Source organism: Thalia democratica, chromosome 2 (assembly GCF_965202585.1).
Source record: "Thalia democratica chromosome 2, ktThaDemo2.hap1.1, whole genome shotgun sequence".
Taxonomy (NCBI): domain Eukaryota; kingdom Metazoa; phylum Chordata; class Thaliacea; order Salpida; family Salpidae; genus Thalia; species Thalia democratica.
The window spans coordinates 90551513-90578929 of NC_139166.1; positions in this window are offsets into that span (position 1 = coordinate 90551513).

Consider the following 27417-nt stretch of genomic DNA (forward strand, 5'->3'; position numbering starts at 1 on the left):
ATTAAACGCTTTTCAAATCAGTTTTATAACAAAATATGTATAAATTTAAAAAAGTTATTTGAAAAAATAAACGTTTCATTGTATGATTTTTTTTACTTTTACTGTAGAGTGTAGACCCTGTAAAATTGTGTTAGTAACATAAAACAGTTTCAAAGTAATACTTTAATGAGTTTCTTAAACAAGTTAATACTTGTGCTACTAAAACTATGTTGACTTTTTACTTAAAAATACAAAAAAATCTACTATTGAAGCTTAAGTTCTATTTTTAGAACTATTTATTTTTTTTCGCTGATCTTAATCAAATTAAAAGTTTAAGTAAGTTTATGATAAAAAAATCAGTTTTTTTTAATCATATTTAGAAAACTTATACTCTTCTACAGTTTATTTTTTCCTAATGATTTTAAAAAATTAGAATTTTCTTATAAAGTTAAGTGTTTTAATGATAATAAATTGTCTTTTTTTAAATCGAATCAGTCTTTGAAAATAACAGATTTGTTTTAAAAATGTAAAAGTTTTTATTTAGGGAACTTTTAAGGAATTTATTAAAATAATATGCAATAAAAGCTAAACTAGTACCACTTTTTATTCACAGTATTAAGATAGTTTTGCAATTTATTTAATAAAATAATAAAGCTTCTTTTTTTTACAGAATGCAAAGTTAATAGAAGAAACAAAATTCCATTCTTTTATCTTAATTTTACATTAAACTAAACCTTTATAAATATATTGTAGTTTTTTTAGGTAGATATAAAGTTATGTTATTTTATTGCATGTAAAAGTCAATTCGTTATTTAGAATTCGTTAAAAAGTTATTTAAAGCTGCCATTTGCATTGAATATTTGTTTATGTAGAACAACCACGTTGTGTTCAATTGTTTTACAACAGTTATTTAGAACATAACGTTTTCTCAAAACTTTAAACACTTAAAAGTTAGAGTGACCGTAATTATAAATAAAATTTAATTTTTATTACATACTATATATAAATTAAAGCTTGCTATCAAGATAAATTTTTAACTGTTACAAACCAGTGTAAGTTATACTGTATAAGTAAAAATATTGTTAAAGGGGAACATGTTTTATGTGTTTGTACTGTAATTGTTGAAATTTTATTAGGTAAATTTTAAGATTTTAAAACAATTTATTAATATAACTTAACATTTAAAGATGCAACATATTTGTTTTAGCTGGCGATGAGTTTGAAGTTTAGCCATAAAGCTAAAATCGCTTTTATAAAAATATTTTATTGCAACGTCTACATAATTAACTAGATTAGTAGGTAGTTTTCGTTTGTTTTTTAAATAAATGTTTTTAAGGAAACTGAAATATCAGATTGTAGGTTATTTTGAAAAGAATTTTAGAAGATTAGTTATTTTTTTTGGTAGACTAAGTATAAAAGAAAAATGTTAAAAACTACACTCCACTGCAAGTTTAAGTGTAATAAGAGACTTTTTATCTGAGTTACTTCAATTTGAATCAATGAAAAATAATTTTTAGATAACACAAAGTTTTTAAAAACTTCTTAAAACAGTTGGTTCTTTACTAAACAAGATAAAATATTAGACATCTAAAGTTTTAAAAAGTCTATTCGAAGTTGGTTGACTTCTACTTATAATATTAAATTTTTAGGATATAGAATAAGAATAATTTTTAAAATGTTGATTTGATTTTAAACGTTTAAGAAATACATGTAAGTACTTCAAAGCAGAGAAAAACTTGATTTTAAATTAGCAAGTAGATATTAAAACATTACTTAAAGCAGTTGGTGTAAAATAGTTTTAAGTAATAAAACAAATTTACAAAATTTAATTCATGTAAAGTTTGCAGTGACGTAACTTATAGTAAAAAGTTATATTTTGTCATTAACAAACTTTAAAGTAAAGCAATTTTTACAAATAAATAGATTTTGTCCCTACATAAAAATTTTAACTGGTATAAACCAGTATAACTTTTACGATGAAACTAGAATCATTTTATAATGCTTTTAATGGTTTTAAAATCAAACTTTTTGTTCTTTACTGTAGTTAAACTAATTGAATTTTTAAGTTTTTTGAGTTTAAAATATTTGTTATTCAAAATTTGTTTTTAATCAAACTTCAGCTTTTTTTAGCTTGTGATAAGCTTAAAGTTTAGCTATAAAAAGAAAGACTTATATATGTAAACTTTAAATTTATAAATTTTGCCATCAATAGTTTTATAAGATAGTTTTTTTTATTTTAATAGCAGCATTAATAATACAGCTAGTTGTTATATTTATAACTTTCAATTACTTAGGCTAAAAATCTATTTAAATAATTGTTCTTTACTTGATACTCAGGTGTCGGCAGCTTTTTCTTTATCGGTTTAACGAAGTAAAACGAAAAACATTGGAATTTTATTTATTTAGTTAAAAGTCTATAGTAAGCTATGTTTGTAAAATTAAAATTTTCTTATTCATGCATAGCACATAAGTATTACATGTTTATGCAAAATTGAATACTTCAAGCACAAACTTGTGCAATAAAATCAATCAAGATTTTCTTTGATAGTATGAATAATAATTTGTACATAGTCATTTAACTATTTTGAAAGTCTATAACAAAATTTAAAATTTAATTCTTAAATAGAACTTTGATATATACTTCTGAAACGTTTTTGTTGCATTTTTTTACTTTTAGTATTTTTGTATTAGTGCATTTAAAATAGAAATAGATATATCCTACATAATTGTTAAAAATATAGGTTTAATTGTTTTCTAACAAAAGATCCTAGTGAAGTAACTTCACTGGAATATAATTATTATTGAGTTATCTTTCCTATTAACAACCCAGTTAAAGTGTGTTGATTCGTTGACACACAGAAACATATGTTGGTAGAATAAATGAAGATTACTGTATAATTTGTTTTTATTTATATCCTACATAGCCTTTCATTACCTAAAACTTACTTTGAGTTCAGAATCTTAGTTTAAAATTCACCAGATTTAATTAAGATACACTATTGTGTAATAAAAATAAGTTTTTCCTGTCTTGACTTGTTTTTATTTTAAGAATATGTTTTATCTAAAGTTAGAATTTTTCAATATTTTTTAGATTAAATTGTTTTATTGATTATTTGTAAGTATTTTCAAAGTGCAGTACAAAATTAATAATTAAGGATTAATAATTTGTTTCTTTCCTATTTATATATTGCTTCAAATATTTAAGTTTTATTTTAAAATTTTATATTTATTAAAATTAAGGTACATTTTACTAGTATATATACATATACAGTCTTTGTACTTGGTTATGTTTATGTTTATGAAATGATGCCCACTTTTAAGATTTTAAAAATAATAGTTTTATTCGATAAGTTTTTTAATCAAAACTAATAAACAGCTATGCAGTAGTTGGTAACATTGAGATAATTTATAGCTTTATTAAGTCTAATGAATAAGTTTTTATAAAAATACAATTTTTAATTTTTTAAGACAAAACCTTATACCTAATATTGCGACAGCAAAATATGCGACTTTTACGTACTAAATTCACAACTCTTTAATAAAAATATTACAAAGTTTCATAAAGCTTATATTGACGCAACAACGAAAACAAAGTAAGATGTTATACATAAAACAAAATTATTTTAAAACAATCTTGGCAAATAATAGTGAGAAGGACTTTTTTTTTGTTTAAACTGGTATAAACCGGTATAAGTTTTACTATAGAAACAAGAATAGTATTTGTAGCGATTAGTGTTTTGTATCATAACTACTAAACTTTTATTTAAGTAAGACTCTTGATTCTTAAAGCAATTTATTGTTATTCAAACTTATTTCTGTAAGCTTGATGACTAAAGGTTTAACGATCAATCAAAAATTTAATAAAAGAAATTATGCAGATATTTATTTTTGAAACTTAACCTTTTTTTACATTTAAAAGATTGGTATAATAATTTAAGATCATTTTGTTTTTCTAGATTAAACACTTAGCTAAACCAGGTTTAAATTTACTTAGTGTTTCATTACCTTTCAAATAGATTTTATATAATTTTTAAAAATATTAATTACTAACAAAACTGGATTTTATAAGTTAGCAGATATAGAATTATACCGTATTTCCTTTTAAATATAAATCAATTTACAGTAAAACAATAACTTCGCAAAATTTTTATTTTACATTAAACCATTTAATTAATTTTACCCTTACAAGAGCAAAATAAACTAATTTACGTATTAAAACGCAACACTTGAACAAAAAGTTTAAACTTTTCTTACACCTTAAGTTTGTATTGACGTGACGATTAAAATAAAGTAAGATTTTATACATAGATTAAAACTATAAAAAATCAATTTTAGCTTAAAGATATTCGGAAGTAAACTTGTAATTTGAACTGGTGTAAACCAAGAACTTATGCAGAGTTTTTTTTTATCAGCATTTTTTAATTTTAAAAGATTTGTTTTATAACACTAAATAATTTATGTTTAATTACCTATTAAACAGTTTTTATCTACAATATTTCAAAACTTATATGATTAATAAAATTTACTTTTTACAAATGAGTAGACATAAGTGTTATGGCATATTTTTATTTATAAAGGATTTAACATACAGCAAAACAAAATTAATACTTAGCATTTTTTTGACATAAAACTAATTAATCAATTATACTTTGACAACAGCAAAATATACGATTTTACGTCTAATGTTCACAATGTTTCATGGATCTAAAGTTTGTATTGACGTAACGATTAAAATAAAGTAATATTTTATACATAGAACAAAAATATAGTAAAGCAATTTTGGCTAATAAATACAGGGAAAGCAACGTCAAAGTTTAAACTGGTAAATGCCAATATAGATTTAACTACTAAAATTATAATTGTCTTTGTAGCGTGTTGTGTTTTGCACTATATGTATTAATATTTTAACTAAATAAGATTGATGATTCTTAATGATAATCACCGTTAGTCAAACTTATTTTTGTAAGCTAGACGGCTATTTATTTAATCTTTATATAAAACTAAATTTAAATTGTTATGCATAAGTATTTTCTATAGTCAGTTTTTCTCAAATTTAAAAGATTATTATATTAATTTAAGATACTTTTGTTTTTTCAATTACAAGGTTTAGCTAAACCAGGTGCTTTGAAAAGCACATTTATAAGACAAAAGTAGAATGTAAATGTAGATAAAGTTTTCGAACCAAAAAATGCTTGATTTTCTTATTTTAATTTTTTTTTACTGTTTAGCTAACTATCATTCAGATTTTTTCTTTTATTTTTAGAGATTTATGATTAATTGAAACATTTTATAAAAAGAAATATATGAATATTAAGCCGTATGATATTTATACAGAAACATAAGAGCTAAGTTAGTTTTATAATGTACAGTTACAACTTATACATTTGAAATTGCGCAAATTGTAAAAGTTTAAAGAACTTTTTGCTTGAACAATTAAAAGTCAATATAATAAAAATAAAAATTTCTAATTTTGAGTTATAATGTAGCACAGCTTTTTTATTTTCACTTTAAATACAAGTTACTTGAAAACACAATAAGAAAATATGTATTGTATACTTAAACTGTATTAAACTAATACTTTAAAACAAAACTAGTAAATTAAAATAAAAAATCTACAATATTAACACTTTTATTGCAGTTTAAGGTTTGTTTTCAAATTTAATTAAGATTTTACTGATTACAAATCCGATAGTAAAATTAAAGCGCAGAAATCAGAACTATTTTTTATCTAAATTTGTAAAAGTTCCATAATTCTAAAGTTTAATGTGACCTAATGATTAATTAAATGCAAAATTAAATGTTAACTATAAATAAAATCCAAGCAGTTTTAGTAGATTATATTTGGTGTAACATACTGCGATTTAAACTAGTGCATATCCAGTGAAATTTTTGATATTGTGCGTTTTTTTTGTTACTGGGAAGTTGTATTTATTATATCCTATAATAATTCCTTATGTATAATGTAAGAGTTACTTATACATCGTTTTATCTCTAATTAAAAGCAAGCTTACGTATGATATTATCACAATAGTATATGGAAAAAATATGTTGTTTATAAAGTAGTTAATGCCTATAGTAATTAATCATAATCCTTAACTATGTTGATTCAAGAAAATTTATAGTGCAAAAATCACAAGTTGTTTAAATAAAAGTTTGCACAAAATTTTAAGAATCTAAAGTTTGTAGTTACGTACCAATATTTCAGAGTAAAACTGTTTGAACAATTAAAATAAAACGGGTTAGTTCGTATACAACGAAATATCCCTAAAATATATTTCTACTCTAATACATCATTATATAACTCAGTTTTATTAGAACAAGTTTTATAATCATATAATAATATGTGCTCATGTTATGTAATTAGAACAACATCTTTTTAGTGACGCATTGTCTTAAAATTCATTTGAACTTTAAATAAAACTTATTTATGTTATTAGCTTAGGAAGACTTATAAACAATAAAATATGCTAAAAATTAAACTAGCACTGTTAATAATTGAAAACTAAATCAAACTTGGTTGTTTTGCAGAATTTATTCTTAGATTAGCGTTTTAGTCTAGTAAATAAACTGTCATAAGTTGAATCGTGCTAGCCATACACAATCCTTTTGTAAAACAATGTAAAAATTGTTTATATTGTAATATTTAATTTACAATGAAACAGTATATGATGCTAATTTTAAAACTTAAAGTATATTTGGTTGATAAAAGTTTAGTTTTACTTCCTAGGCTCAATACTTTAATTAATTTAACTGTTTAAAAAGCTTTTAATTGCTTTAATTGTTCGTTTTGTATACTTGTGTTTTGTAAATATGTTGTGAACAAACCATTCAAAAAAATCACATAACCACCGTTTTGTAAATATGTTAGGAAATTTTAATAGAGTTTTTGTGTGAATTAACTTTAAAGGTTTAGCTTACAGTTTTCAATGAAAGTTGTGATCAGATTTGATTTTCATTCTTTAAAGTACTTTTATCTAAAACTTTTTATTTTAAATGCTATTTTCTATCAGTTCTGAGCTTTAGCTAAGTTTACATGTAAAAATATTTACCTAAATGCACTATTCAAACGTTGCTTTGAAACATTTTGACTACCATTTTTTTTTTACTTAATCAGCATAAGTTTGTTTATTTTGTTTGCAATTTTATTTAGTTAAAATTTTCACTAGTAGAATACGTAATTTGTGCTTTTATTTATGATTTTATAATTTTTTTTTTGAGTTTTATAATTGTTTAATTTTAAAATTGTTTTCAATCTGTTTTCTATTTGTATATAACTTTAATTTTGTTATAACTTAGAATTAATCATTACAAACACTCAATATGTAAAAATATACATTATACCAAGTTTCGGTGGCTTTTATTGCCATTACTGTTGTTTAATATATTAATTTAGTATTTGATGTTTGTTGTTTTATTTTTTATTCACAATAAGTATATAAACCTTTTTTAAATAAATCGACCCACTAATTTTTAAAACAGAAAATATTAATTATCTAACTTCGTAGCATAAATTCTTAGCTAGTCCTTATGTTCATATATATTGTGAAGTATATAAAAGATATATGTTTCAATGATTAGTACACAGTAAATATTTAGATTTAGTAATTCCTTTTTTTTTATCAGTAATATATATTTTAATTTGTTATTTTTTGTCTTTTTAATAGAATTTGTTTATTGTAGACATAATAATTACAATTACTGAATATTTTCATAAATTCCGGTTTAATACTAAGTATTTTATTTATTAAAAACCAATAACCATTGTAACAAAAAAAAAATCATTTTTAATCGACACATGTATATCCCTACTTTAACTCCTTATTATATTTATGTTTTTACAGAGCTCCGCCTAAGTTTGTAAACCCGCTAACACACAGAAACATGTGTTAGTCTAATAAAAGAAGGATACTGTATAGTTTGCTTTAATTATACATTTCAGTTAACTTGTTTCGATAGCATCTTTTGTTAATAATCGATTAAATTCATATTTTGAATATTATTTTGTATTCACTATAATTTAATTGAAATATTATTTTTAATATTTTATTTTGTAAAGATGTTCTGAAGAAATAAAACAGACTACATTGACCAGAAATTTTAAAAATCAGCTAAGAGACTTTTTTCTTAAAATGTGCTTTAAAAGTGAAAATCTAAACTTCTTTTAAAAAGTTTAGGTATTTATTTTGGCGATGTAGTTTAGATTATGCTTACACTTTAAACAAATTAAAATAGAATTAAACAATTTGAATAAACTATATTTAATAGATAATGATTAATGTTTGAAACTTTTCTTTAATGTCTAAAGTTTTAAAGTTGTTAAATTTGTTACTTAATTAAATGTTGGTATGTAGATATTTTTAATTATAAGATATTGAATAAATTAAACCTTTAGTAAACATATGAATAAAACTAAGATATAAAACTTGAATACACTTTTCTTAAAATATACCCTTAGTATACGGCTTAAAAATATTAGGAATGTTATGGTTATATGTTTTTATCTAATGATAGATAAAAAATAATGAAAATAAATCTTTTTAGTTAAAATTAACTTTGACCTATATTGAGTGTGAAGACTTTTTATCAAACCTTAGTACTTTTAATTCAAAGAAATATATTTTATTGCTAACAAATTAAAGTACATCAATTCATATATACCGTTTTTGTGCTCATTTAAAATTATACCGTTGCCTAATTTTTATACTATTAATAATATAAAGTTTTGCTTAATTCACAATTTTTTCAAAGCTTTACTAATAATATTTTTACAGTAGTTAATGACATTAAAATGAAATATAAAATAATTATATGAAAGTTTAATAAGAAAAAAACAAAATACAAAATAAGTACTTAACTTGATTCTTTTTTAGATAAACCCTCTTAATTAGTTTTTCTGGTACAAAATAAAATGTGCAAATTATATAAATTATAAAAATTATATAATTAAATAATTATATATAAATTATAAGTAAGATAAAGCAGTCTTGTCAAATAAATGGTACTGTAGCGTTTTAAAATTTGAACTGATACAAACAAGTATAAGATTTATTACATAATTAAAACAAGCTTTGTATTGAAAGACTAATACAACTCTGTTGTTTGAAAATAATTTTTATTTGCCAATTAAAATTATTTCAAAGTACATTTAATGTTGTACAAAACTTATTTATGCTGTCAGTCTAGATATATTTTGTTGTATAGGATATGTTTAACTATTGAAAAACTGCTTAAGTTATCTACTTCATAAAAGTAAAATAAATATATATTATAGCTTTCTAAAGTATGTTTTGCAAAATAATTTTCGCTCAAAGAGTTAGTCATTGCTTAAAATTATACTTGTTACTGAGTTTGAACATAATTAAATATAAGGTGCGTATAAATTTCTGGCTTCTAATATATAAAATGTATTATATAAACAAAATAGCTCGTTAATTTAGCTTTAACGTTCACTAGTGTGAGAAAAAAGTCACGAGTTTCAAGTTAGTTTTATAGTATAAGAAATAAAATAATTAATGTATGACTACTTTAGTTGGCCTTTTCGCTTTAACTAGCTAAGGTTGTAAGTTTTTATACAGTAAGTTTTGTTTGCATATTATTTATGACTAGTTAGTTGTGTTTAAGGGTTTTTTTTTTAGTTGAAGAGTTTAACTTTATTTATTTATGTAATAAAACAGCATTACAATAGCTTTTTATTCCTCATAACATTACAATTAAAGTTTATATGGTCTTAGTAATCATCTGTTATTTAGAAATGTTTACTTTTTATCAGAGAGTTTTAAATAACATCATTTGTACTTAAGCAGTTTTTTTTACCAAACTTTCTTTAACATAAAAACGAATATGTTATTTTTTACTATATAAAAACTATGTAAAGTATTTTTTGGTAATCTTATAAGTTGAATAAAAAGAATCATTAAATATTTATATAAAAATAATTATAGACATAACAAAGCATCTAGTATTTTAGTTTTAATTTTTTAAGTAAACCTTATAATTAATTTTTCTGATAGTGGATACATTATTTAAATCTAATTAAAACATTGTAATTAAAAAAATTGGTGATTAATTAAAATTTATACAAAGTATGTTATTTTGAAATGAGTTTAAAACTTTACACAAAACTTAGAACATTGTTTTTAAAGTTAAGTTATTTTGATTATTTTTCTTAAATAAAGTTACCGCAAAATTTTTGTAAGTCTAAAGTTTGTACTGACGTAACTAACAATAAAATGGTAAATTACTTGTTATTTTAAAATAAATTGAATTAGTTTTGGTAGTAATTAATTAAGACTAATTGTCTTCATTTTCAGCTGGGAAATAGTCAGCATAAAGTATGTTCTTTAACAAAATAACTAAATTGGCTGTCTAGTAATATGTACAAGTAATGCTGTTTAAGTTATTTTGTGTAAGAAAGTTAACATAACTTGTACTTTTTTGGCTATAGAAATATAGTTAAACTTGTAATAAACATAGATTCACTTCTATTTTTATACATAATCTGTAAATTTAATAAAACTAACAAATATAGGATTTAAGAATAATGTTTTAAGAACTAAATTGAACTCTTTTGATTAAATAAATTAAAACTATTGTTTTCTCCAATGTTTTTGTTTTAAATACGAGTTTTACTTAAGTTTAAATATCTTTTAAGTAACAAATAATAACATTAAAAAAAAATTTATAGCATTTTAGTTTATTTTAAGGTTAGTAGTTTACTATATTACACAGTTTATGTGATGGATACTATAAGTTTTAAGTTTGTTTAATGACAGTAAGTTTTAAGAGATACATAAACAAGTTTTATAAAACTTTGTTATCAAAAAAAGACTAAAAATATATCATTACAACAAAAAATAATAGGCATTAATATTGCTTTATAAAATAAACGCCGTTGAAATACTTACACGCTTATAAAAAAATATTGTTTTGGTAGTTTAAATGTTGCTGCAACCATTATTTCTGTTTAAAAAAAGAACTTGTGTGTGACGAAAAACTTTAATAATAATGTTTACATATAAATACAGTTTTTTATTTAGAAAGCCAAGCAGTTACCATTTTTATGGTTTAAAATAATGGCGATTGCAATATTTACAAGCTTAAAATACTTTTAAAATATGTTTTTGTACACTAGAATCTTAAGATAAACAAAAAGTTTAATTAAAAAATATTTTAAGGTTTAAAGAAAGATTTTATTTGTTTGTAAAATAATTTTTTATCTACTTTGTGAAATTTTTTCAAAAATGTAAAATAATTATGATTTATTAAAAAAATACATAAAAAAAACAATAGTACTTTCTTAAATTTCTACATTAACAAAATCATCAAGTTGCTAGTTATTTACATGTTAGGTTTGTAAAAGTTGATTTTTTTGATTTAAAAGTTAAATTCTAACTGTTTTGTATTAACTTAATTAAGCTCTTTAAAATTTTAATTTAAGTTAGATGTGCGACCTTATTACTTAAGGTATTTTTGTTCACCCAGGTCCTTGGATCAATCTTTAGCATATTTCTTGTTGTCTGTTTAATATGAAAATAATAAGTATTAATTTTATTTTTGCATATTTCCAGAGTCTCAAAAATTGGAAGTAAACTACTTCAATGGAAATAACAATTTTTATTCATAAATTGTATAATAAACCAAAATTTTATATCCATTTAAACCTTTCGCATCTTTACGCACTCGCCACGTTACGCAATTTCGTTTAGTTACGCATTTTGAATTCTAAAAACTTCAAAAAAAAAATATTGTATATTTGAAATTAAAAGTATGTTTTTAAATGCTAACTCATCTCTCTTTATATTTAGAGTTTGTAAACTTATGTTCCTTGACTAATTGAAAAAACATTAAGTCATTAGTATAATAGCAATTTTGTTATTAATAAGAGATTAAGTTATAATTCTAAAAGAAACATGACTGTGTTAAATTAATAAAAGTATAATGAAATAATTAAGTTTTAAAACACAAATAAATAATACAGTACTCTAGTCCGAAATATGAATAAACATCTAAAAAAGAAATCTAATAAAACTTTCTAGCAAAAAGTAGCAGTGATACTTAATAAATATAGAGCAAACACTTAACACGAATCTCAATTGTTTTTTTTGTAAAAATATCACTATTTTTCATTGACACTTTTTTTTTAGTTTAAGTAAGTCTTCTGCAGCACAGAAAGCATTAAAATTTTTCGCATGTTGCCTTCAATTCTTCGTAATGCTCACCAGCACCATTTACTCAAACATTTTTCTTATGTTTTATATATTTTTGTTTAAAAGAAGACATCCATTACAGCACCAAATGCATATTTTTGTAAAAGGCTATGAAAACAAATTTTAATATATACAACTCACCATTTGTTAATTGTAAACAAATACCTAATTATAAATTGAGTTTGCTAACTAATATATAATATAAATGTTAGGTATTAAATAAGTCACAAATAAATAAAGATAAAGATAAATCTTCTTATTATTAAAATAAGTAAAGTTTTTCTACAAGTAATATTATTTTTAACGAATTTAAATTAGTTTTTTTTAATATATGTATAGTTTTATCTTTTGTTTTCATATATATAAAGAAAATAAACAAATTGTTAAAAGTAAAAAAGTTCCCAGTATGCTTTTAACTAGAAGCATTATCAAATAACAGGCACTATAGTAAGTGTGTTTGGTACCTCTTGTATCTAAACGATCTCTCATATCTTTACGCACTTTTTCTGTGGACACCATGTGCGTAAATAAGCGAGAGGTTACTGTACAACAAGTTTTATAGTTGAGGTTTTTTTAATTTCTTAAAATTTATCGCGCAATAAATACAAATAGTTTTCAATATATTTTCAATTCATACTTCCGAAGTGTGTAGCAACGTAAAGATTATTAAAAAAGTTAAAAGTATTTGATTAAAAACGTAATTATAACATATGGCCTTAAATTTATACAACAAATACGATTTGAATGTTTACTAGGTTAGTATTAATATACAGTTACAACTTATGCATTTGAAATTACACAAGGTGTGAGAATTTAAAGAACTTTTTGCTTGAATAATTAAAAGTCAATATAATCAAAATAAAAAAAAATAATTTTAAGTTATAATGTAGCACAGCTTTTCTATTTTTACTTTAAATACAAGTTAATTGAAAACACAATAAGAAAGTATGTATTGTATACTTAAACTGTATTAAACTAATACTCTAAAACAAAACTATTAAATTAAAATAAATAATCAACAATGCTAACACTTTTATTGCAGTAAAAGGTTTGTTTTCAAATTTAATTAAGATTTTACTGATTACAAATCCGATTGTAAAATTAAAGCGCAGAAATCAGAACTATTTTTCATCAAAATTTGTAAAAGTTCCATAATTCTAAAGTTTAATGTGACCTAATGGTTAATTAAATGCAGAATTAATTTTTAACTATAAATATCAATCCAAACAGTTTTAGTAGATTATGTTTGGTGTAATCATACTGCAATTTAAACTAGTGCATATCCAGTGAAGTTTTTGATATTGTGCGTTTTTTTGTTATTGGGAAGTTGTATTTATTATATCCTATAATAATTCCTTATGTATAATGTAAGAGTTACTTATACATCGTTTTATCTCTAATTAAAAGCAAGCTTACGTATGATATTATCACAATAGTATATGGAAAATAAAATTCAGTTTATAATAAGTTGAACTAAAATTAGTTGTTGGTTTTTAAAATAATGGGTCTTAGTAAAAAAAAGTTTTTGAAGTCACGTTAGCTTAAAAGACTATTATTAAAAAAAAATCGCACAAAAACGTAATATATTAGATATTAAAACAGTACCATATTTAAGTCACAAACAAATTTAAAGAGTTTGTGTTAATTACCATTAATTAAAGTAGTATTGGTTTATTTGTAAACAAGTATTTTTTTTTAAATGCTATAAACCAAAATAAATAGTTTGCTAGAGTAAGACATAGTTAGTTTGAAAGTATTAGATCATAAAAAAGCCTTTTTTTCTTTATCTTTTTTAAATTTTACTATACTCTAAATATTTTAAAAGCTAATACTATGAAGAAAAAATGAAATTTTATTTTAACTTTCATGCCAAAGGTGTTTCATTAAATTTTATAAAAAAAACAAACAACGATAAAAAAATTATAATATTGTTTAAAGAAATTTTTTTTCGAAGTAAAAACAAAATAACTTCTAAAAGTTGTTGTTTGCTTTAAACTTTTTTTGCAGAAAAGAAAACATTTTGTGTTAGTTAGTTTAATATCTTTTAAAAAAGTAAGATTTTTTAATTTTATGTTTAGCTTGTAGTAACGTAACTAATTAAGAAATATAAAATTTGCATTTAAACCAAAAATAAATTGAACTATTTACGTGATATTAATGACATGTACACAATGTAGAAATTTTAACTGGTATAAACCGGTATAAACTATACTTCAATGTGGAACTATCTCTTTAGAAGGAAAGTAGCTAACTAAATAAAACTAACTTAAAAACTATACTTGTTCAACGTTTTAAAGCTGTTAAAATGTATCTTTGAATTACCGATAACTTTCAGTAGATGTATAATTAATTTGAACTATAAAAACTCGGACTTCATTTTACTTTATAAAACTTTGTTTTAATTTTATTTGTTCTTATGTTTATATAAAGTATTTATAACTTTTTTATTAAACTACATTGACCTTTATCTTAAGTAAGCACTTTTTTAACACACTTTTTATAAAAAGGTTTTGTGTGTTCACGTTTCATTGGTCCAAATAATGCTCTCTAAGCTTAAGATAGGCTTGATGTTAAACAATAAAACTAAAATGAACTAAACTATGTACTATTAATTGACTTTAAAATATATGCATTTTCTACATAATTAGTGTATTTAAATAAGTTAAACTCATCTCAATTGCAAGTTTTAATTATATCAGGCTACTCTTTTTTGTTAGGTTGTTTTTAAAAGATAAGTGTTAGAAATTAGTTTATTTTATAGGTTCAATGGTATCACAAATACCCTGGTACAGCTTAACATAGACTAGTAAAAACAACATTTTATAGTTGTAGATTATAAACTATGTTTTAATTAAAAATAAATTTACTTTAAAAGTTAACCTGATTAAATTTTATTGTTTATTTAGAATGTGTTTATTTTTTGTTATGTATGTTTTTTCAAATTTGTCTTGTTTAATAAAAGGATTTTGTAAAATTTTTAAAGTGTCATGATTAATAAAAATTTAAAATTAGTAAAATAAAAAGTTTTTTATCCTAACACCTATCGTATCCTTATATTGAATATAAAATTTTAGATCTTAGTTAAGTTTTACAAGATAATTCTGAGAAATTAAGCTATTGTATAGGTTCAAAAGTAATGAAAATACTCTATTAAAGATATATTGATATAGAAAAGTAAAAATAACAATTTAGAGTATTTTATTTATAATTTTTAATTATCGTATAATTTAGCAAGGTAAAACATAATAAATTAACTAGTATATACATTAAAAGATGTTTATAAAAGTTTTAAAATTAAGTTATGTTTACTCGTTTTGCATATATCAATACTTTAATAACTGACAACAGTTGATTACAAAATTAACTCAGGTTTTAATTTAGAATTCTTATACAAACTTCTTACAATAAAACAAATAAATCTATTTTAGTTAAACATTTTATAGATTTGAAAATTTTAATTTAATTTACTAAACCCAACAGTAAATTCTTGTAGATTTATTGTGCAAAAATCACAAAATTTTTGAATAAAAATTACTTACATCAAAAGCTAGTAATGACGTAAATGCCATTATAATTTTAATGTTTGTTGTTAAATAAAATAAACTGAAGCACATCTTCTATAAAACTTCTCCAAATTAAAACTGGTTTAAACCGATATACAAGTAGTAGAAAGATAAACTGGCCAATAAATTGAAAACACAACTCTCTACCAACTAACCTTGATATAAAACTTATAAAGCTTGTAAGTACAAAAATCATTCATGTGACTCGATAGAACTTTTCGTATATAACTTTGAACAAATATTTTAAACAAAAACAATATTTTTCTTATCTGTGAAACAAAAAAATTTTTGTAATAAGTTCTACAACTTAATAAAGTGTTTCGAACTTTCATAAAACATAAAGCAATTAAAAATTTAAACAATCATATTTTTTTTACTTAAGTTTTTTCTTAAACTTAATTGAAATTTTTTTATGATTTAAATCTATATATTGTGTTTTTAATTTCAGAAAAATAAACTTTTGCACAAAAAAAAAAACATTAAATTAAGGTACTATGTCTTTTCATTGACTAACGTAACACTAATAGTAATTAATTTTATTAAAACCATTTGTATTATTTAAGTAAAATAAAACATATGTTGTTTATAAAGTACTTAATGCCTATAGTAATTTATAATAAGCCTTAAACTATGTTGATTCAAGAAAATTTAAAGTGCGAAAATCACAAGTTGTTTAAATAAAAATTTGCACACATTTTAATAACCTAAAGTTGTAGTTACGTACTAATATTTCAAAGTAAAACTGTTTGAACAATTAAAATAAATCGGGTTAGTTCGTATACAACGAAATATCCCTAAAATATATTTCTACCCTTATATATCATTATATAACTCAGTTTTACTAGAACAAGTGTTATGATCATAGAATAATATGTGCTAATGTTATTTCATTAGATCAAATTATTTTTAATAACGCATTGTCTCAAAATTCATTTGAACTTTAAATAAAACTTATTTATATTATTAACTTAGTAAGACTTACAAACGATAGAATATGCTAAAAATTAAACTAGCACCGTTGATAACTGAAAACTAATTGAAATTTGGTTGTTTTGCAGAATTTCTTTTAGATTAGTGTTGTAGTCTAGTAGGTAAATTGTCATAGTTTGAATCGAGCTAGCCATACACAATGTTTTTGTAAAACAATGTAAAAATTGTATATTTCGTAATATTTAGTTTACAATGAAACAGTATATGATGCTAGTTTTAAAACATAAAGTATATTTGGATATTAAAAGTTATGTTTTACTTACTATTCTCAACACTTTAATTCAGGGGTTCCTAACAATTCAGGGTGCGAGGCAGCATTCTAATAACTTTAAAGGTGCACTCAGTATTACTTATTTTGTGCTTTACATTTAAAGAGCTACTAACAGCTAGGTAAAAATAAAGAATATGTATTAATTTTTTTTTTGTAAATAAATATAATAAAATAATTATATCACAAACTTAAACGCTTATCAGTAATACATACCGAAATTGTAAGTTATTCAACACTTCACCAGCATATGTAATCAAAGAACTATTAAACTAAAAGATTTTTTAAATATTTGTACTAGCCTTTCACCAGTCTAAATTAAACATCATATCAGTTTGATAATTAGAGTTAAAACAACCATCAATTTGTTTCAGTTTTAATGGAAATTTTATTTTTTTTTAATCGTTACGACACTACAAATTTTTATGCGAATTTGTTTTACTAAACTTTATTTTATTTGTGTTAAAGCTAAAATTTTAAATTATTAAACGACAAAGGCAAATTGAATACCATATAAGAACAAATTGGTTTAAAATAAATCTATAAAATCTAAGTTTTTTTTTTATTTTTAAAGACTACCTATAGTCAGGTTAAATTGAAGCTTGTTTATTTAAAGATTTAAAAACAGCATTTTTTTTGCAAAAGATTACAATAAATTGTTATTACAACTTTTTTAATACTGGTTTAGCCCAGATTAAAATTTGTGAAAGAGTCATAACTCTATCTTTATTCAAACTGATTATTTTTATTCTTATTTTGTAAAAAAGTTATATTTTTTGATAATCATTACGTCACTACAAACTTTAAATACTTGAAGCTTTGTTAAAAATAATTAAAATATAAAAATTTGCACAGCATACTGAACTATTAGCTATCAAATATAAAATATTTTTTTTTAAATACTAACTAACTATTTTTCTTATTGGAAAATTTAATAAGATTCTTTACCAACAAAACTTTTTCTAGAGTATTTGATAAAGTTATATTTAACAAATACCTAACTTATAAATATTTAAAAACACTTATAAAGTTTTAACTAGTGAATGTGCATAACTAAACATTAATAGTTCAAACATAAATGATCATTATACTTCGTTTAGCCTAAAAGCTTTTTTAATTAGCTTTATAAAAAAAATCGCTCAAAATAATTATATAATAGTTGTCAACTACTTTTTTAAACAAGTTAACATATATGATATTAAATCTATGTAGATTTTGTATTTAAATATACAACAAAAAATATACTTTTGAAGCATAGGTTCTATTTTTAGAACTTTTTTTTCGCTGATCATTAATCAAATTAAATGTTCAAATAAGTTTATAATATATATATTTTTTTCAATTATATTAAAAAAAAATTATTCTTCAACAGTTTGTTTTGACCTAATGATTGTTAAAATCTAGAATCTGGAGCTTTTTTCACAGGTACGGTAAAAGGCCAAACATGGAGTGGAGTATTGTTTCAAAGATCAAACATGCATCCAACGGAGTAAGTAGAATTTGCCCAACTTGCAATACAGAAAGAGCAGTAATTGCAGCAGAAGATAAAGACCTACTTCTGAATAAGTGGCAAGATTTATCGAATATCTGTCCCCATAACCGACGATTCTACTTTAAATAACTCTGTCTATTTATGTACTAATTTATTTCACAAAACTCACATATACTTGCAAGTTTAATACTTCATGTTTTTAAGCTGTATAAATTATTGAACAATTTGTTAAAATTATTATGACGTAACATTTCTGCACAACTCAATTTAATTTTCATTTTTAAAACTTGACTATTCTTAGAGCTTTTTGAGGTTAGTGCCTACTTTTATTAAATTTGTTTTTTTTGTAGACAATTTTATAATTTTATGCTTTTATCCCAAACTTTGTTTTTAAACCATAAAGTCCATTTATAGTTACTACCTAGATAAATACTATACATAATTATACATGCTTTTTTCTGCTTTTTTCTAATGTGTGTTAACATTTTATAGACTCCGTAGATCTGTTCTTAAATTTATTTGAGAGCAGTGAAACGCCGTTAGTTGAAATAAAGTTTTAGCACAAGAACATCTGTGGTATACATTCCGATAAGCTTAGCTTATCAGGATCTCCAGGATTTAACGCCTTATAACGTTACATCTTATATTTTAATTATTATAATTTGACTTTTCTTTAATCGGATCAGTCTTTAAAAATTAACAGATTTTTTTTGAAATTGTAAAATTATTTGTTTATAAAACTTTTAAAGAGTTACTTAAATTAATATGCAGTAAAAGCTAAACTAGTACAACTTTTTATTCACAATATTAATATAATTTTGCAATTTATTAAATAAGTAAATAAAGTTTTTTTTTTTTAATAGACCCTCTTACAGAATGCAAAGTTAATAGACGAAATAAAAGTCCGTTGTTATATCTTAATTTTACATTAAACTAAACCTTTATAAATATATTGTAGTTTTTTAGGCAGATATAAAGTTATGTTAATTTATTGCATGTAACAGTCAATTCGTTATTTATAATTCGTTAAAATGTTATTTAAAGCTGTCATTTGCATTGAATATTCATTATTGTAGAAAAAGCACGTTGTGTTCAATTGTTTTACAACATTTTTTTAGAACAAAACGTTTTCTCAAAACTTTAAACATTTAAAAGTTGCAGTGACGTAGCATAAATAAAATATGAATTTTATAACAAAAAACATATAAAATAAAGCAAGTTTGACAAATAACTATTACTTGATGTCAAGTTAAATTTTTAACTGGTACAAACCAGTGTAAATTATACTGTATAAGTAAAAAAGGAGAACAGGTTTATGTTTTTATACTATAATTGTTGAAGTTTTATTTGGTAAAGTTTAAGATTAAAAAAAAAAATATTAATCTTACTTAATATTTAAACAAACATCATATTTGATTAATCTATTCAGAAAACAAAAAATACGTTCTTTTTTTTTCCGGTTTTACATTCTTATAAATGCTAAGACCAGGATAAAATAAAAGGTAATATTTTTTTTTTAATTTAACTGACAAACTGTTATACTAAATATATAAAGTAGCCACTTATATTTACTGTTTAGTTTTAAATTTCATACAAGTATAATAAATTCGACTTTATAGGTAAAAGCTTAGGTGCAAACTTTTTTAAGATTACAAAAAAAATGTAGTAGAAATACCTTAGAAAAATTTTATTAAGATTTTGAACGTTTTTTTTTAAGTTTTTTAGATTTGATTCAAATCATATTAAAACTTATAAACATTTAAAAATAATTGATATTATTAAGTTTTAACAGTTTTTTTTAGTTTATGTCAAATATAAAAACTAATATAAAACATTTTAAAATATATTTTAGTTGAACTACATTAAGAAAAAATATTTAGGCCATAAAAAAATAAAAAAAAAGGTTTTGAAGATTAGGTTGGTAATATTTATTGACATCTAAACTTTTATACTAAAGTTTATTTTTAAAATTTGTTTTAGAACTAAGTTTTAAATATTTTTTTTGATAACGGTTCATAAATAATCATATGTACTAGTTATAATCCTAAGATTTTAACATAAAGTTCTAAAATTTAATAAGTTGACTGGTAGCTTTGTGTTAGTAAATAACAGGTAAAAAAGATTAAAATCTATCAGTACTAGTTAAGCTAATTAAAAAAAAAGTTATAACAATAATAAAACAAAAAAACTTTGTACAAGTTTTTTTTAAATAACTAGCTATGTACATATACATTTTTAAAATTACAGATGTTTTACTTAAAAGGTTAATTTAGTATTATAATTAAAAAAAGAAAAGAAAATGTTTATATATTAGAAACAAAACTAGCATTAATAAATGTACTTATTAAAGTTGCAGATTTTATTCTATTAGAGGTTATAATAACGTATTGTCCGTACCTAAAAAGAAATTAATTGTAATTTAAATTACAAAAAGTAATATTGAAAGTAAGTGAGTAATACAAAAAATCGTTTCAGCTATCAAAAAATAAAAATCTTGCTTAAAACTGTTTAGTTTTTAGAAGAAAGAAAATTTTGAGCAATTGTCGGTTGAAACTGACTTTGGGTTGTTAAATTTCATTTAGTACCGATTTTAGAATTAGAACAGTTAGTTAACTTTTCTGTATGACAATTGGATAACATCTTTTGGTAAAAATATTTATATTAAAAGTATTAAAACATTTCTCTTTTCACAAAGACAAAACTGTGATGAAAAAATACTTGTACCGTATAAAACACAGTAATAAGTTATTAATTATTTTAAGTAAAAATTAAAACATCTATAGTACACATTAAGTTCAATGATGGTTGTATTTGCTCTCAAAAACAAGCCTTTTTTCTCTCGCTGGTCTCTCAAGTTAACTTTTTTCCCTTTAAACTATCATTTGAAAGTTAGAATAGTTATTAAATCATTTTTTGATTATCGTCGTTTAGCAGCTTTGTTAACTTAAACTGACTTTGCTAGGAAAACAATTAATAAAGGAAAAATAAAGTAAATATATTATAGGAAAAAAAAAAAAAGTATAACCACTGTTGTCATACAGTTAAATTAAGAGTTTGTAAAATTATTTAAATAAACCAAGTTTAGATTTTAAATAACTTTTTTTTTTAAAACAAGAATTTAATTTTAATTAAAAGGTTTAAAGCTTTTAAAGCTACATGTTTTTAGGTAGTGATTATGTTTTGAAACTAATGAAATTATTTAAAGATGTTAGTTGCATTTAATTATTTTTTTCCTATTTAAGAAAAAGCATTTTGCTTCAAATTGTTATACAAAAGTTTAAAGAATTAGGTTTGTTAAAATTTTATTTTGCAGTGACGTAACTAATATAAAAAATTTAAATTTTATTTTAAAGTATATACAAAATTAAGCAATTTTTTAAATAAGTAATTAATTGCCTTAAATTGAATTTTTAACTGGTACTAACCAGTATAACTTGTACTACTAAACTAGAATAATTCTTTTAACGGTAACTTATAAAGTCGAACTTACATTGTAAGTATTCAGTTTAGATTATATACGTTTTTCAATGTTAGAAAATTTATTATTTTTACTTATAAGTTAAACAAATTTCACCTTTTTTTGCAGTTGATAGCTTTAAAATTTAGCGATAACGCTAAAATCAAAGTTGTTTATAAATACTTTTATTATATATCGCAAATTAACATAATTAATTCATTTCTCATTTTTCTTTATAAAGCTTCATACGTCTAATTTTTGTAGTGATAACTACAATTAATCATGAAATTTAAGCAATAAAAATAAGCTTTAAAGTGCAACAGTATCACTGGCCGATACAATTAGAGTAAATTATATTTTGTTCTTAATACTATTACCATATATTTATATATAATGTCACTTAAGATACATTATTCTATACACTTGTAAGCTGTAGAATAAAAAGAAACGTAGGTTAATTTATAACACAGTTTGTTACCTTAATTAAAACATTTTCATAATTAAGACTGAAAACGTTGTGTTGGTCAATAATTATCCTATAGCTGAATCTCAGATGTGGACGATTTTTTATAAACCGAATTAACGAAACAAAATATTTTTGCATGTTCACTTATATTTAAAGTCTATACAAATTATATATTGATAATGAATCAATGATTAATTTAACAAGCCTTACTCACTCTTAAATTAATACAAAAGTTAGCAAACTATGGTCTTCCATTAAAAAATCAGCTGCTCTTGGTGTTTTATCAGCTAAAAGTTTAAATTTTCTAATTTATTTAGAAAAAAAATCCGATACATGACAAGCTACTCTTTAATTATAAAGTTAATTTTGATATGTGTTAATTGAAAGAGTTAGATATCTAGTTTGTTTTTACTTTTTTTTTTGAATATTTATATTAAATTTTTAGAGATTTTCAAAAATACTAAATAAAATTCCAAAAATATTTTAAATTTGATAAAATTCAATATTTTTTCAGCTGGTTGAAACGTTTGCATATTTGTTATTTGTTGTAAGAGTTAAAGTATTTTTAAATTAATAAGATATGTTAAACTTATAATATATAGTTCTACCTCAAATTTATATTACGTCACAATACTCTTATATGTATATAAAATGTTGTTTCCCATTACAATTCCAAAATTTTGCTTTAGTATATATCAGTTCAAATAGTTAATAGTCTTCATTAAAACCCTATTGTCAGCTGTTTTTTATAACGAATTTGATATATTTTTGTTTATTTGCCGGTCACGATAGCTTCAACAAGTTTATAAATGCATAACCTTATATAAATTAAGCTTGGACTATTTTTACTAAAGTTAAGAACTAAAAGTAATTTGGAGCTAACTGGAGATAATTCTTGATTTGATTTTGTACACAAAAAATCAGCTAAGCTTGTTTTTTAATTAATAAAAACTTCATACTTTTAATTAAACGTAGTTTACAATTTATTAAGCAAATATCTTTTTTATTTAAAAGTACACTGCACTACAATTGTCTCAAAATAAATTTTAATTTTTGAAACTGTGTACTTTTTAATAAAATTTTAACCAAATCGGTTATTTTAATGTTGTTTTATGTTTATGTCTTAACTACGTGGTCTCCAGTAACTTACTAACTGACAGCTTCAGTTACAACTAGCTATAATTATAAGTTACAAAACTGTTTCCTAAGTTATGAATAAAACACACTTTGAATAAATGCAATTTAATTTATTTTCAATAATAATTCTTAGTTCTGAAGAAAGAAACTATTAAATCACGACACAAACAAAATCTATAAAAAGTATCAACAATCGTAAAGTTACATAAATACTAACATCAACTCCGCGATGTAGGCGTTTTCTTGATTCTCGATAATTGAAGTAAAACGATGAACTTAATCGTAACTTGATCGTACCGCGGGATAACTTTGCAACTAACTTTAACGCGTATTTGAAAGACAAACGCCGTTATATACGCGTCGGAAAGAAATTAACTCTTTGAAATAATAGAAATGTTTGTTTTTAATACTGGAAGCACGTCACAAAATCTGCGTAAAACAGTTTACAACATCCGCTTTAAAATACGAAAATGAGATGTTAATATCAGCACATTATTTCTTTTTTAATTTTCATTTTTAACGTTTAAAGCGTGGTTTTAAATAATTTAAATCCTTAAAATCCTACTTAACCTTAAACTTTTTTATAATTGTTAAAAGGTCGGGTAAAAAAAAGTAAGAATAAGAAACTGTATAACTTATTATCTCAAAAATTACTAATTTACAAAAACAAAGATAAAATACAACATGAAGACAAAGTTCAATAATAGTCATTTAGTTGGCTTCTGGCTTGTTGTCCTCAGGTTTCTTTTCTTCGGGGTTCTTGTCCTTGGGCTTGTTGTCCTCGGGCTTGTTGTATTCCGGCATTTCACTTCCGTTTTCTTCTACGGTGGTTTATTTAGCAGGAACGAATTGTTTTAATTCGCTTGTTCTTCTCTAAACTTCAAATTCAAAAATTCATCGAAGTCACTTGTTGACATAGAAAAAATTCATCTTTTCATTGGCCATCATTGTAGTATTCATTTGAAAGAATTCATTACAAAAAAAATTACTGTGCAAAACTACGCGGCTCAAAAAAAAAAGTTGAGATATTCTTTCAAGAAAGTTTAGTAAAAACTACTATGTTATTATGCCAAAAGACAATAACGAAACTGTCAGTATTTACTTTAAAACCCATTTTTTTATACAAAACAAAACAAAAATTAAGCATTTAAAGATGCACTGAATAAAGAATTAATAGTTTAAAACACATGAAACATTTCAATTTGGTTTTTAACGTAAAAAAAACATATTTTCTTAATATTTAACTCACAAACTTTAATAAACAAAATAGATAACGTTTTTTTTAAGATATTTTACAAAACAATTAGCAGTATTTTCATGCAAAAACTTTTATAGGATTCAAATATAAAATATTTCTATTAAAGCAATACAAAACTTAAGCTTTATAGAAATTTATAAAGAGAAAAATCTAGCGAGTGCTTTTTTTCGATCGTTAACAGTTAAAACTAAATGGGATTTGAAAGTACTTTAAAATTCAAAATTTATAGGAAAAGTTTATTACGAGTCAAATTTTAAAGATTTAAACTTGAACTTGATTATTTTACGAGCAAAAAGTCTGGTAATTTAATTTTTTTTTAAAGTTAGAAAAAAAAAGTAATTACTAAAATTTTAATGCAAAAAATAGGCATATGAAAATTTTCTATTGTAAATTTTTTATGTCATAGCTTTTAATTAATAGTTCAGTTACTAAACTGTTATTTATAATATAAGAAAACTTCATAACACATCATTAAAAGTAAAAAAGCAATAAACTTTACAATTCAGAAAATGTATCAGAAAAGAATACAAAATAAATACACTTAATAGTTTCTTTCATTTTAACTTCTTAAAAAAATTACCTGAGTTTAAAAAATATTAAAATAGATGTTCATGTTAATAAAAAATTACAATTTTTTACCTTTATTAAAATCCGTTTCGTTAGTTTTGTGAAAATACTTATATTTTATCTTCAAAAGGCTTTATGATAAATGTTAAAAGTTTTAGACCTGCTGTTAGTAATTCTGACTCTTTTTTATTCTGTGTTATAATTTCTTTTTTGTCAAAGGAATTAAGTACTGCCAAATTGTTTTTCTCTTTAGCTAATATGTTGCTTGATACGCTAGTTTGTGATTTTGTTTTTGAAGAATTGTAATAGCCTGAGTCTTGTTTTTAACTTTTAAGCTGCACTGTTGGCACTTGATATTTTGGCTTGCTATCATACTTTTTATTGTAACTGATATTTTTCTGCTGTTGTTCCTGATGTTTTTCTTTGATAAGTTTACCTTGTTTTGCTTTAAAAGCAAGAGCTTGCTTATAAGCTCTACTAGCTTTAATTTTCTGCTGTTGGGGGTTACGAGAATGATGGTTTGCGTTAAATATATTTTGTTGAAGTTTTTGATTGTAGTTTGAATTTTTATCTACAGCATACTTAGACCCTTGAACTGTTTTACCATTAGGACCTGTCACGTTTGCGGCTTCTGACATGTTACTTTTACCTAGAACAATATCAAACTGGACTTTTTTTCCTTGTGCAAGAGACCTTAATTATTTGTTAGGGTTGTTTTTGATGATAGCTGTATAAAGAACAAAAATATCGCTGTTCCGATCATCACGTTGAATAAAACCGTAACCTTTGCGAACATTAAACCATACTACTTGACCAGTTACTCCAACTGCTATAGTGTTTTTTTGTTACCTGAGCTTTTTTTTTGGTTGTTTGAAACTCTTTGCTTGTATTAGATGTTTTTGTAGGTAAGTGTTGATGACATGACAAACACTGTGCTATGTTAACATTATTACTACTATTCGTATTGTATGATTTTCTTGGTTTAAAACTATCTCTATCTTGGTTATGTTGACGATAATTGTAATTATGATTAATACCATTATCTCTAAAATGAAAATTTTGTTGTGATTAGGACGAACTCGCTTATGGTAATTTATTTTAGACTTATATTGACTTTGTTCATACTGCTGTACTCTATCGTAATTAACTTGCTTAGGTATTAATGCGTTTTCTTTATAAGCATTCCATATGGCTTGTCCTTTTCTTTTAAAAACTTCTAAGCTTTCATCAAAATGTTCCCTAATCTTATCTTTGATCGAAAAGGGCATTAAGTATGCAAGAAAAAACTTAATTCTGTCCTGCTCTGGACATTTGGCCCAACTCACGGCTGTAGCAAATATTTTATTAAAGCTTGTACACTTATTCCAAACTGGAACTTGATCTAAAACTTCAGCTAACTGATTGTCCCTATTGATAAAAAAGTTTTTTAAAGAACTATAGTTTCTTTCACCACGTTCTGTCATTTTATAATAGTCTGACAACTCTTCTCTCGGCCAAAACCCAGTTAAAAATTTATACTTTTCTGTATTACTAGAAATATTTTCATTTAACATTTTCTCTTCGAAAAAACTAATAATATCACGAGGGTTTCTTACAAAGTCTAACCTTTTAAACTTTTTACTTAGTCTTTGCGCCTTAAATGTGTCGCTAAAGTTGTTTAAATTATTTTGATTACTTTTTTCGTAATCATCGTAAAAAGGTTCGCGTTTTTCTAGCATCGCACGTTCGAAATGTGGTGATCTAGACTGCTTTAATCTATTATTTAGTTTTTTTTAATTGCATTTGCAAAACTCTTAACTCTTCTTCATTTGTTAGCTGCTTAACTTCTCTTGATTTTCTAAATTGTTGTTTAATGTTGTTAAACGGATAAAATTCAGCATTATCTATCACCATCTCTGCTTGATGAAAACTATTAAAATTGATATGGTCATTGTTGTTTGTGTGCATTTATTCTGTTGACTGCTTAAAGATTCCTAATCAGAAGTATCAAGGTTTTTAATAGACACTGCGTGGTTTCCACTTTAACCAACTGGG